The following is a 4,757-nucleotide window of genomic DNA, read 5'->3' as shown; positions in this document are numbered from 1 at the left end:
TTTTCATTTTAAAGAAAACAGTAATCTAGTTCACAATGTATGAACATTTGAAAAGGTTTTTTTTTTTTAAATCATTTATCTATAAAGACATTGTACACCACTGTTAACACTTTTTTGTCCATCTGTATTGTCCTTTAGATGCATACTCTTTTTCAAACAAACTTGAACTTTTTCTGGAAGTGTGATATACTGATGAAGATTGAAGGGGGAATGAAGAGAAAAAAAAAAGAAAAAGGAAGACAGATGCAAGTCAGGACCCCCACCCCTGCTGCACATAACAGTCAATGGGTTAAATGTTCTTCATAATGACTGATAATTTATTTTGCCAGTCCGAAGATTTAACTGTGACATAGAGTTCATGTGTTTGTTTAATGGCTTCAGGGAGTGTTGCATGTAATAGATTGTGGAAATCGATGGTGATATCGGTATAATTGCAGGTATTTTACAGTGACCAACTTTCCATCAAACCAGGATCCATGTAGTGCCTTGAAAGCTTTCCCTGCATAGTCTGGAGATAAACACATCCCTCTCTGGAATTTTTATCTACCGCAATGTGAACTATCATTATCACTACATTTTTCCAAAATTGCTTCTTGAATTGCCAAATGCCAATGAGCACCAATTTCCATGACTGGATCAAGCATATTTTTAAACAGGGGGTCAAGCTATTTGGAGGAGAATTTCTTTTATCCAGATGGAAAGCTTGTGCTTGCCATACTTTAGAAGGCATGGTTGAAATTTTGTCACATGAAGAAGGCTGAATCCATTTCCATACAAGGAAATCTGTTCCTGCTATTTTCTGTGTTTCAGTATGTATACGAGACTCATTTAAAGCCAGGAATTCAACAGCCCGTTCCCAAGCCTTTTTAATTTTTTTCCGGTCACAAGCTGGTATCAACGAGTCTCTCACATGTGGGATTGGTGTGTATGGATCAAGATCTTTGTTTTCTTGACAAGCTTCACCATGACTTTTCAAAACATCTATAATTTTTATGACCAGGTCATACATTAGTTTAGTTTCTTCCTCCTCTTTTGCCCCACGATATTTCATATATCGAAGAACAGCCCAGACGGCAGCAATGCCTAGAGGTAAAAGTGACAGCCTGTAGGCTACATTAATAACTGCACGTCGAATGTGACATAGAAAGGACATCTGTGGGCGTGTAGATTCCAAGTACTTTACACTGGTGAAATTTAAGTGATCATCTTCGAAGTCTCCAGAACACTTTATTCCAACATCTTTCCCAGACTGTAAAATCCAGCTCAAAGAGTTGTTAAACTCACCGATATATTCTTGACCTAGACCTTGTAAATATTCAGCTGCCTCCTGGACAGAAATACAACCAAATTCTGCATCACCACAGATATAATCTCCTGCGGTCTTTGCTAATTTGTCATGAAGTTTATGAAGAGTGTTCATCAGCAGATTTTTCTGTGTATAACCAGGAAAGCCATCAGGACTTTGTATGCTCTCCCCCTCAGTAGGGCCTGTGCCTTGCATCCTCAGGTAGGTGAGTCCCAGGAAGAAGAAGAAGAGGCAGGCCGCAGTGAGCAGGAACATGGACAGGTAATGACCACTGAAGCCTCCTGTGGGGGAGACCTCGGCACTCCTGAACTGTTGCAGCAGCTCCTCCTCAGGCTCAGGCAGAGGCTTCTCCTTGCTGAAGTAGGTGTGATTCGGCCCGGTGTGGTTGTGTAGGGAAGCCGGCCGGGAATGCTGTTGCTGGCTGTGTAGAGCCAGGATGAGGAACCGCCATCGTGGCTGTAGCTCAGGTGATTGTTGCTCTTGTCTGGAGACTTCCTGGCGGCGGCACGATGTCTGTCAGACACTTGGCAGACACTCCTCCCTGTCCCAGGCTGCTGTGTCGGGAGGCTCCATGCCGTTATCCTGGGCCTATCTGGTCATACTCCGCCTGCTCAGTGCCTCGTCCTTAGCCGCCGCCTCCTCCTCCTCCGAGTCCAAATAGTCCCGGCAGTAGGAGAGGCAGCTGCCGTTCACCGCCCGGCTCTTCCTTGCCTCATCCTCCTCCGAGGAGGAGGGGTGGCGGTATTGTGGCCTGCTCGCCCCCCACCACATAGGCGCCTTCCGCTCGTCTAGCGCCTCCACACAGTCCCACTGGGCCGGGCTCCTACCCCGTCGATATCCGCGTCCGACTCATCTGAGCTAAAGCCGAGCAGCACCCTGAGACTTCCCGGCCTCTGTGTGAGAGGAATGTCGCCCGCTTCTCCTGTGCGTCACCTCCCCGGCGAGCGGGCGGGCTCCCCCGCTCTCCCAGCTTTCCGCTGGCTGGTTGTTGTTAGTCACCCGCGTCTTCCTTGCCCGGCTCCTCTGCTCCTCACGCAGCTTCTTCAGTCTCTTCAGGTAGACTGGCCTGGTGCTATCCGTGACTGGCCCCGGCGTCATCCCCGAACGCCTTAACTCATAGACGAGCTCTTCGTCCGTTAACTGAGCGTCCGCCATTTTGACCATTCGCCTGGGCTCCCGGGGGCCCCCCTCCACACGCGCCCACTGAGGGTTTGTTGGATTTCATATAGTCTGTGTGTCTAGAGCGGCGTAGGGATTTATCAGCCGATTCGGTAAGGAATAGATTGTATTCCAGGTGGGCTTTGTCTAAGTTGGTTTTTGCGGTAGGGGTGGGGTCGAGGTTGAATGCTTAGTAGGAGGCTTGGAAGTCGGCCTCTAATTTACATGCCAGTGCATTCACGATTGAATGAGGCAGATTGTTGTTGGAATGCACCTCGAAGGACCGGTTTATGTGCTTCCCAGAGCATGAGTGGGGAGATATCAGGGGTAGTATTTAGAGCTAGGTAGTCTTTTAGGGCGCATTCGATGTCGAGTCGATGGGACAGGTATTTCAGCATGGAGTCTGGGAGGCACCAAGTGGTGTTGTGTGCTTTAAGGATGGGTGAGGCGAAGGAGGTGAGAACCGCACTGTGATCCGACCAGGTTATAGGTATTATAGTTGAGGATCTCAGGTATCATGCCGGTATTGACTAGAATGTGTTCGATACGCGAGAATGTTTTGTGTGGATGAGAGTAGAAAGTATATCTCCTTCTGACTGGGTTGATTTCATGCCAGGTGTTGACAAGGCTGTGCCGGGTAAGGAGCTAAGAGAAGGTTAGTTTCGTAGGACTGTGGGGTGCATAGTAAGGGGATTTGTCTAGGAATGGGAGGAGGACCTGGTTAGTCACCGCATATGATAACTGTACCCATCTTGTGTGTAAGGACCACTTGCATAAGGTGGGAAAGAAAGGAGGTGGGCTGTTTATTAGGGGCATCGTACGAGACAACGGTAATAGCCAAATCCATTATGTGCCCTGTTAAGATTAGGCAGCGGTCTTCCGGGACTTTAATTTCGGTTTTGGGGATGAATGGGGTAGATCAGTGAAAGGCTAAAAGTGTTCCATGCTGCTTTGTTGTAGCTGAGGCCGTGTAGGTTTGTGGGTAAAAGGAACTAAAGAATTTTGGTGCTGTGAGGTGCGTTTCCTGGAGGCATACTATGTGGTCCTTCAAAGAGTTAAAAGAGCGGGATGCTTTGGTTCGCTTTTGAGGCTCATTGAGGCTCTGAACGTTCAGGGATATAGCATTTAAGGGGGCCATAGTAGCTGTATTTGGAAGTGAGACTTACCAGTGAGTGTGATGCGCTGGCAGGGCTAGGCGGTCCGCGCGGACTTGCAGAATAAGAAGGGGGCCCAGAAAGTGGCTAGAGTAGGAAGTAAGCAGAAAGCATGGTGAACAAAGTAGTACAGTACATAAAAATAACAGGTAATGTCAAATGAAGCCGTGAGATGGGAGCAGGTTCCCACTCGGGTGACGTAGCCACCGTCGCTTGTCCACATATTAAGAGTGGGCGAGTGAGGGGAGTAGGTTGGGGGCACAAGGATCATCCAAACGAGGGATAGAGCCGGTATAGTGAGTTATTAGGAAGATGTGTAGGCTCATAACCTGTAGACCATTGAACAGGACTAGGCTGTATAACTTCGAATGCATGGTGCAATAGTTGGCAGGGGAGGTTGACAGTGGCAGCAATTAAGGTTGGTTAGAAACAGTCTCTATTAGGGGTTGGGAGGGAGGGGGCAAGTAAAAAATCAGGAGAGGGAACAAAAACCTTCCAAAGTTATACTGGCCCTGATATAGGCGGTGTAATGAAGGAGGAACAGTAGGGCTAATACGTTTGTCAAGTATAATTGAGAGTTGTCAAGTATAATTGAAACAGGATTTAAACAGAGTTGCATAAGGTATTCGCGTGGAGTTGGTCGTCTGAAGTTGTGTGGCGACCATTGAAATGCCAAACCCACGATGTGGGGGTGAAGATGCATTTGGTGGTGGAGGCAGACATCAGTCCATGGAATCCTCATGATCTTGGTTTGGAGAGCTGTAGCGTCCTCTCTTGTGCATGGTCTGGCCTCCATGTTTACCGAAGGGTGATGGTGGTTTGAGTGGGAATGTTGAGGCTGACCTTCTGCTGGCTGTGCAGGCGTTGGAAGGGGTTTCCACAAGGTGTAGTTCTTGCAGGGTGTGTTGCAGTTCCTCTGGTGATCTACAGCTGTATTTGGAACCTTGGTAGATAAAGCGAACTGCGAACGGGAAACCCATTGGTAAGTGATGTGGTGTGTAATTTCAGGAGCTGGGGCTTCATAGCTCGATGTTTGGTGATGGTCAGCTGGGATAGATCTGCAAATAGCTGATAGTTATGTCCTTGAAAGTTAAGGGCACCCTTTTCTCAGGCCGCGATCAAGAGTTGTTCTTTGGTGC

At 47.9% G+C, this 4,757-nt stretch overlaps 1 pseudogene; it reads right to left on the bottom strand.

Moving 5' to 3' along the window:
* Positions 1 to 285: 285 nt before the first annotated feature.
* LOC141147559 (inner nuclear membrane protein Man1 pseudogene) lies at positions 286 to 2,461 on the bottom strand (annotated as a pseudogene).
* Positions 2,462 to 4,757: the final 2,296 nt, after the last annotated feature.

This window comes from Aquarana catesbeiana, linkage group LG06 (assembly GCF_042186555.1).
Source record: "Aquarana catesbeiana isolate 2022-GZ linkage group LG06, ASM4218655v1, whole genome shotgun sequence".
Classification (NCBI taxonomy): Eukaryota; Metazoa; Chordata; class Amphibia; order Anura; family Ranidae; genus Aquarana; species Aquarana catesbeiana.
The sequence above is the reverse complement of the archived record's forward strand: the minus strand, read 5'-3'. Positions and strand labels throughout refer to the sequence as shown.